The following is a 9,098-nucleotide window of genomic DNA, read 5'->3' as shown; positions in this document are numbered from 1 at the left end:
AGTCTCTGAATGTCTTTGAGTGGCCCAGCCAGAGCCCAGACTTAAACCCTACTCAAACATCTTTGGAGAGACCTGAAAATAGCTGTGCATCGACACTCCCCATCCAACCTGACAGCACTTGAGAGGATCTGCAGAAAAGAATGGGAGAAACTCCCCAAATACAGGTGTGCCAAGTTTGTAGTGTCATACCCAAGAAGACTTGAGGCTGTAATCTCTGCCAAAGTTGCTTCAACAAAGTACTGAGTAAAGGGTCTGAATACTTATGTAAATGTGATATTTCAGTAATTTAATCAATTTTAGAATAAGGCTGTAAGGTAACAAAATGTGGAAAAGTCAAAGGGTCTGAACACTGTAAATGTGTTCTTTCCACTTCTCTGACAAACATGATACACGAGTCATGACATGATGTATGATAACCAGTCTGTGAATGGTTACTGAACACCAGATAAAGGTTGTCTTTAGAGCTAGCGTAAAGCTAAGGGGAGCATCCTCCTGTCATGTAATTAGGAAGCTAATACGTAACCCATCCTCAGTGAGCCAAATGGAGATTGATGTATGAGCTGCTCTACTGTATTTTCCTCTGATGGACTAATATGTTCCCAAAGTTTTAGTAAGCAATGTCACAAAAGCTTTTAGCGCATCGACCAGTCCGTGGTTTTCAGAGTAAATTGGAAATATATCATGTTCATCACCCGGCTATTGTAATTCATTGTGGCAGAGGCTTTACAAGCATTTCATATTTATAAATAACACAATTAAGGATAACCTTGGGAGAGCTTGGTGTGTTATATATGACACGGCTCTGAGGTAATTACACATTGATTGAGGCTGCTGACAGACAACAGGGAGAGGAGAGGCCAGCCCTACTCTCATACAACACCATTACCATGAGTAATACGTGTTATGTGGTGCTGCTAACCTCCGAGTGGAGTGTAATGACACCTAAGTGTGAAGGGAAAGTTGGAAATGTGTACAGGGGTGGCCATTGAAGATTACACATGGAAATTGATATTTCATGTTGAATAATGGATGTGTCATGACAAGACAATGATGCCGAAAAAAATATAGTAATGAGCTGACATCAGGATTAAACGGGAGACTGATGGTTGATAAATCGCTCCTGGCTTGGCCAAACTCATGTCCGTCACAGACAGGCGCATAACTAAAACATGGCCTGCTTTATCCTTCCTATCACTATCTATTTACAGCAACTGACCAAGTTAGCTTGTTCAGTGCATATTGACCTGTTCAGTTGGTGATGACCAGTAGCCTGAGTCACGTAATGACAAACCAATGTCCAAATATACACTGTAAAACACAGTCACAGTAAATCAAATGTTTTACAGCTGATCATTTTAATCTAAAGTCATCTGCTTCCAATTTGCCCTGAGATGAAGTCCACTCTAGGCATCCAAATAATGACCATGATGCATTGAGGCAGTTCAGGGTGGAAGGTCATGCCCCTGCGTCGAGCGACGTCAAGTTGATTCTCCCTGCACAAACACTTTTCCTTGCAAAAGGACATTGTTGCTCACGGCTGAATGACCCACTGTCTCTCCTCTCTACTTCTCTCCCTCCAGCTTGGAAAGATAGGCAAAAAACTACATTGGACTGCAAATCTGTTACAAGGCAAGTAATCGATTCCGAAATGGAATTAATGAACAGCAACCTGAAGATGACAGTACAGTGGCAACTGGGGAAGAATTATGTTGGACATTTGGTACTTGTGGCCATTAGGTTATAGATAGTGTGTCTCTCCATGACAAAATAAGAATATGTGCAGTTAGGCCTTCATTAAAAAACAACTTTTCATCAGACAGCCCATCTTAAGTGGTTACATCCACATTTAATGCAACTTTTCACATTTAATGTTGTGAAAATCCACTTCTGCCTATTATTTTAATGAATTTGGTGTCACCCTTTTTTTGATGAGTCACGGCTGTAATAATGAATCAAATTGTTTATTTAATCCTATACATAACCATGTTAAATCATCTTTGTGGATCAGTAAAGATCAGATGTCATTGTTAATATTTTCCCCCAAACTGTCTATATTTCATCTTCACACAGTGGTCACTAGTGTGTGTGTGTATGTCAAATTAAATTGACAGACAGAGACAAATCATGTTCGTAAGCCCAGAGGCTCCACCAGTACACTAGCCACTAAATTCAATGTGACAGGTATTGAAGGCAAATAACTCTCTAAATCCTTTGACACTGTGAGGGAAGTTGTGTGACAATCATTGGATGCATTGACAGCAGAGAAATAGAATATGAAGTTGAGGAAAACAGAGTAGGAAATTGAATATGGAATTGAGAAAAACAGTTCACAAGTGGACACTGCTGTTTTGGAAAACGCTCCAATTCAAACGCTAAATCAATTCCTTATTAATTCAGTTGACAACCTTTATGTGATTAGAATGATGACAGAACACATGTGCGTTAGTATTTAGAATTTTGTGGTCGCACATTGACATTAGTGGTTGCAAGTACAATTCACAAATGTGTAATTGAATTTTGCAAGCTTGTGTCATGATGTGTGAAAGCTTTAACAACGGTCGCAAACTTACATTCAATAAGATTTGCGAGTGAATCAAAAATAAATTTGCAGATTTGAAATCTGTGCACGCTCAGAGTTCTGTCACTGTTGTCACGTTACCAAGAGATTCGTAAACTTGTAAAACGTTTTGTAAATTTGCAGAGATATTTGCAAGTGAAAATGTCATTTGCGGTCTGGGGGCAGGACCTTTTACTAGGCAATCAGTTCCCTCTGCCAAAACCACAATCGCCTAACCATTGGCTGGATTGTTCCAGTGTTTAAATCTCAGGAAGTAGCTCCCAACATCAGCAAGAGAGGATGAAGTAAATTAAACAAAAAGGATCTACTTGAAAGTAATCGTCTCTTTTATCTGTGTTTATGATTTTGTTTTGTGTGTGTTAAAAGGCATGATAGTAGTTTGCTTATCATGTTAAATATAATGGTGCATACATTTCAGGCGAACTACAGGCCAGCCATTTCATTGACAGCCTATTGCGTTAGCTAGATGACATTCATTCTAGCTTTACTCTCAACTGGATAGCTTTATCAGGCAGCTTTAGATGCGAGGGGAAAATGAATACATTTGCTAGTTAACCATCTGATTGATGAAGTTAATTATAAATCCCATTAGCTAGCTAGATAGCTAAATTGAAACTGCTGGGGGAAAGCTAGCTAGCTAACTAACTAGCTAACTAACTAACTAGCTAACTAGCTAACTAACTAGCTAGCTAACTAACTAGCTAGCTAACTAACTAGCTAACTAACTAGCTAGCTAACTAACTAACTAGCTAACTAACTAGCTAACTAACTAGCTAGCTAACTAACTAACTAGCTAACTAACTAGCTAACTAACTAGCTAGCTAACTAGCTAGCTAACTCTCACCACCATCGCTGCAGTGTAGCTAATGTTAGCTAGGTTTGTAGAAAATAAAATGATATACTATATACTATATATTTGAAGCAATATTTTAAAGACTTGTTACTGGCTTTTGAACACTTGTCAAAACTACTTCACTCCACTGCCTGTTTATTGATGAATGGGTGACTGAAAAAGTTGGAAAGAAAAATGCCCCTCCCATTTTCACTGCAAGTAGACTATTAGGCGGGTTGGGTATCATTTGACTGGTGTGCACATTTGCAGTGTTTAGTTAGGCAAGTTATGAATGACCAGGATGATTTTTAATCATGTTTTCATTGTTATTGCATTTCAGGTGAAGAGGGAGTAAGATCACTAGAAAGCAGCATGCTGCCAAACCACCAAAAGGAAAGGGGGATATCTAGTCAGTTGTATAACCGAATGCATTCAACTGAAATGTGTCTCCCGCATTTAACCCAACCCCTCTGAATCAGAGAGGTGCGGGGGGCTGCCATAATCGACATCCAGACCCTAGAGATATTATAGTCAATGCTTATGAACTGGATATTGTAACATATTGCCAATTTATATCAATGACAGCAACAAAATGGTTGGATTGTTCAGCAACGTGCAGTAAATGCTAACATGGCTTTGGTGGTGAAACGTACATGATGTATTTATTGTCATCTCCCTTTCAGGCCACTGCATACAGTGACAAGGGCCTGGAGGGTGGCACACATCTTGTCACTGACTTTTGAACACTTGAAAAACTACTGTACATTTCACAAACTGTTTATTGATTAATTGGTGACTGAAAATTTTAGAAAGAGAAAGGTAAAAGCAAAACTTAAGAATATGTAAAACTGTTTGCAAAATGATGGCACTTTAAAGGTAGTCAGGGTTCTCAGCAACTTGAACCAGCACTGAAATTTGAACAGTGAGGTTAATTTCTTCCCCCGCTCTGCTCTTTTCCTCAGGTTGAAGTACATCGCTAATACCCAGACAGATCTGAAGAACTTGGGAACCTCACCAGGAAAATCATCTTATTCTTGGAGTTTATTCACAAGGTTAGATAGAAATAGATCCACACATGTTATTCTCTATCATGCAGAATTGTCGCTAAACGTGTAACTTGGGAAGCTCATTCAATAATACAGACGTGGGTGATTTCTGTCCCAGGGGACTGAACTGTATGCAAGTTTTTGTTCAATTTAGACCACAATTAGTTGAGGTGTTAGTGAAGTTCTGGAACAAAAATGCTGCCACCACTATGCTTCACCATAGCGATGGTGCCAGGTTTCCTCCAGATGTGACGCTTGGAATTTAGTCCAAAGAGTTCAAACTTGTTTCTCATGGCCTGAGAGTCCTTTAGATGCCTTTAAGCAAACTCCAAGCAGGCTGTCATGTGCCTTTTACTCAGGAGTGGCTTCTGTCTGGCCACTCTACCATAAAAGCCTGTTTGGTGTAGTGTTGCAGAGATGGTTGTCCTTCTGTAAGGTTCTCTCATCTCCACAGAGGATCTCTGTAGCTCTCTGTCACCTCCCTGACCAAGGCCCTTCTCCCCCGATTGCTCAGTTTGGCTGGGCGGCCAGCTCTAGGAAGAGTCTCGGGGGTTCCAAACTTCTTCCATTTAAGAATGATCGAGGCCTTCATCATGGAGGACCTTCAACGCTGCAGACATTTGTTGGTACCTTTCCCCAGATCTGTGCCCTGAAACAATCCTGTCTCGGAGCTCTATGGACAATTCCTTCAATATCATGGCTTTGTTTTTGCTCTGACATGCACTGTCAACTGTGGGACCTTATATAGGCAAGTTTGTGCCTTTCCGAATCATGTCCAATCAATTGCATTTACCACAGGTGGACTGTGGTCGAGTTGTAGAAACATCTCAAGGATGATCAATGGATCCGGATGCACCTGAGCTCAATTTCGAGTGAAGTAGCAACAGGACTGAATACTTATGTAAATAAGGTATTTCTGTTTTTATTTGTCTTTTTTTGTTGTTGCTAAAATGTATAAAAACCTGTTTTCACTTTGTCATAATGAGGTATTGTATGTAGATTGTTTTACTCAATGTATTTAATCCATTTTAGAATAAGGCTGTAACATAACATGTGGGGAAAGTCAAGGGGTCTGAATACTTTCCAAATGCACTGTAGATAGTTAATACTCCACGCATATGCAGAGTGATGAAGCCCTATACACCATAAACCTGTCTACTCCTGGAGTAACTCCCTGTCAGAGACTGATTAGAGGGTTTTGCCAGATGCCCTGGGCCAATGGGAGGTGAGGGCTTAGGGGTCAAAGAGAGTGAGAATGAAGTTACAGACATGAAGGTACAACTTGAAACCCATAAAAAGGCTACCTTCAAACAGAAATGCATGAAGCACATGTCCAACACCGCTGTTTGGTGGGGGGAAACACATGTTAATTGATTGTATAGTCTATGCAACTTTTCGGACGAGTCTGCTGTGCCATGGAACTGTAGAGCAGAACATCAATAAACCTGCCACCCTGTTGTCAGCTATCGACAGTTCCGTTCATATGACAAGGGTTGTAAAGCATTTGCCGGTAGATTGTTGACGTGATTCATGATGGTGACTGATAGCTTGCTAGCTGAGATTTTGAAAGGATGATGTTGACATGTCCAATCAAAGATACTGTAGATACAGTGCCTTGCGAAAGTATTCGGCCCCCTTGAACTTTGCGACCTTTTGCCACATTTCAGGCTTCAAACATAAAGATATAAAACTGTATTCTTTTGTGAAGAATCAACAACAAGTGGGACACAATCATGAAGTGGAACGACATTTATTGGATATTTCAAACTTTTTTAACAAATCAAAAACTGAAAAATTGGGCGTGCAAAATTATTCAGCCCTCTTAAGTTAATCATTTGTAGCGCCACCTTTTGCTGCGATTACAGCTGTAAGTCGCTTGGGGTATGTCTCTATCAGTTTTGCACATCGAGAGACTGACATTTTTTCCCATTCCTCCTTGCAAAACAGCTCGAGCTCAGTGAGGTTGGATGGAGAGCATTTGTGAACAGCAGTTTTCAGTTCTTTCCACAGATTCTCGATTGGATTCAGGTCTGGACTTTGACTTGGCCATTCTAACACCTGGATATGTTTATTTTTGAACCATTCCATTGTAGATTTTGCTTTATGTTTTGGATCATTGTCTTGTTGGAAGACAAATCTCCGTCCCAGTCTCAGGTCTTTTGCAGACTCCATCAGGTTTTCTTCCAGAATGGTCCTGTATTTGGCTCCATCCATCTTCCCATCAATTTTAACCATCTTCCCTGTCCCTGCTGAAGAAAAGCAGGCCCAAAAACCATGATGCTGCCACCACCATGTTTGACAGTGGGGATGGTGTGTTCAGGGTGATGAACTGTGTTGCTTTTACGCCAAACATAACGTTTTGCATTGTTGCCAAAAAGTTCAATTTTGGTTTCATCTGACCAGAGCACCTTCTTCCACATGTTTGGTGTCTCCCAGGTGGCTTGTGGCAAACTTTAAACAACACTTTTTATGGATATCTTTAAGAAATGGCTTTCTTCTTGCCACTCTTCCATAAAGGCCAGATTTGTGCAATATACGATTGATTGTTGTCCTATGGACAGAGTCTCCCACCTCAGCTGTAGATCTCTGCAGTTCATCCAGAGTGATCATGGGCCTCTTGGCTGCATCTCTGATCAGTCTTCTCCTTGTATGAGCTGAAAGTTTAGAGGGACGGCCAGGTCTTGGTAGATTTGCAGTGGTCTGATACTCCTTCCATTTCAATATTATCGCTTGCACAGTGCTCCTTGGGATGTTTAAAGCTTGGGAAATCTTTTTGTATCCAAATCCGGCTTTAAACTTCTTCACAACAGTATCTCGGACCTGCCTGGTGTGTTCCTTGTTCTTCATGATGCTCTCTGCGCTTTTAACGGACCTCTGAGACTATCACAGTGCAGGTGCATTTATACGGAGACTTGATTACACACAGGTGGATTGTATTTATCATCATTAGTCATTTAGGTCAACATTGGATCATTCATAGATCCTCACTGAACTTCTGGAGAGTGTTTGCTGCACTGAAAGTAAAGGGGCTGAATAATTTTGCACGCCCAATTTTTCAGTTTTTGATTTGTTAAAAAAGTTTGAAATATCCAATAAATGTCGTTCCACTTCATGATTGTGTCCCACTTGTTGTTGATTCTTCACAAAAAAATATAAAACTGTATCTTTATGTTTGAAGCCTGAAATGTGGCAAAAGGTCACAAAGTTCAAGGGGGCCGAATACTTTCGCAAGGCACTGTATAATGTGATTTGACATCATTTTATGTGTGGCCAACGACCTTGAACCTTCTTGGATTGGCACTTCTAATGTCATTTTATAGCAGCACCCAAGGGGCTTGCATTTTCGAGCTCTCTCCATAGATTTTGCAGTGACATAGTGTCCCCCATGAGTGACTGAACACTGAGCCAATCACGGCATCACTAGAGGCCATTACCAAACCCTCTATTTTCAGCTGGCTGCCCCACCACCATAGAAAGCACTGAGCTAGGCTAAAACTCCAGCATTTTGGAGCTGCCTTACTCAAGAAAGCAAAAAAGAAACCATGTTTGTATACAGCTTTATTGACTCAGTTATTACTTTAAAACATTTTTTTTGACATTGTTTGCAAACTCATAAGTGACACGTATTAATGCCAAAATAACATGCAAAACAGGCAAAAAGCCAAACAGGTGGGGCTCAAACAGGCTCTGCCCAACCTGCCCTGAATGACAGGTCGCCACTGAGCCTGTCCAAACGCAGCCAGGGACAAGTGAATATAAGTCAGTTCTTGTGTTCATAGTAGTTTCTATGAATTTGAGTTGTTACACACACTACATGTTAAATGGCTAGACAGAGATAAGAAGACTCTTGCTGTAATCAAAGGGAAGGTATTACTGAAGGCCCCAGTATTCAGGCATGCAGCTTGAAGCAGATGTGTGTCACCCTCCAGGCCCTTGTCACAGCATGCAGTGACCTGATCGGGAGATGACAATAAATACATCATGTACATTTCACCACATAAGCCATTTTAGCATTTACTGTACATTGCTGAACAATCCAACCATTTTGTTAGTGTCATTGATATTAATGGGCTATTCAAATAAAAATAAGAGTTCATAAGCATGGACTAGAATACCTCTAGGGTCTTGTGGTGGTTTGGCAGCATGCTGCTCTCTAGTGATCTTACTCCCTCTTCACCTGAAATGCCATAACATCAAAACCATGAATAACAATAATCCTAGTCAGTCAGTAACTAGTCTAATTAAACACATAAGCTAGCCAGTTGATAGTAAATCTAGGATGATAGATGGCTAATGCAATAGTGGCTGTCAATGCAATGGCTGGTCTGGAGTTTGTCTGACATGTACCATTATATTTAATATGATAAGCAAACTACTGTCATGACTTTTCACAAAAAAAGATTGATGAACACAGATAAAAGAGGTGATTACTTTCAAGTAGATCCTTTTTGTTTAATTTACCTCATCCTCTCTTTCTCGTGGGAGGAAATCATGTCCGGTTGTGAGACACTTCCTTGGAAGGAGACACCAAGGAAGGTGGAAGGACAGCGACGCCGCTGGGGACCATGGCCACAGAAATCCCAAGATTTTTGGGGGGGAGGTTCACGAGGGGTGGTCAGCGGAGCAGTGGAGAGTGGAAGAG

The 9,098-nt window shown here is 40.7% G+C and overlaps 1 long non-coding RNA gene across 1 annotated transcript; it reads left to right on the top strand.

Moving 5' to 3' along the window:
* The first annotated feature begins 2,810 nt into the window (after nucleotides 1–2,810).
* LOC112221437 lies at nucleotides 2,811–4,709 on the top strand. The gene is made up of 3 exons (XR_002949026.1): nucleotides 2,811–2,892; nucleotides 3,751–3,819; nucleotides 4,373–4,709. It is a non-coding gene; the product is annotated as an uncharacterized LOC112221437 (long non-coding RNA).
* The last annotated feature ends 4,389 nt before the right edge of the window (nucleotides 4,710–9,098 follow it).

The sequence above is a fragment of the Oncorhynchus tshawytscha genome, linkage group LG22, assembly GCF_018296145.1.
Source record: "Oncorhynchus tshawytscha isolate Ot180627B linkage group LG22, Otsh_v2.0, whole genome shotgun sequence".
Taxonomy (NCBI): Eukaryota; Metazoa; Chordata; class Actinopteri; order Salmoniformes; family Salmonidae; genus Oncorhynchus; species Oncorhynchus tshawytscha.
Note: the sequence above shows the minus strand (reverse complement) of the source record. Positions and strands in the feature narration are given on the sequence as shown.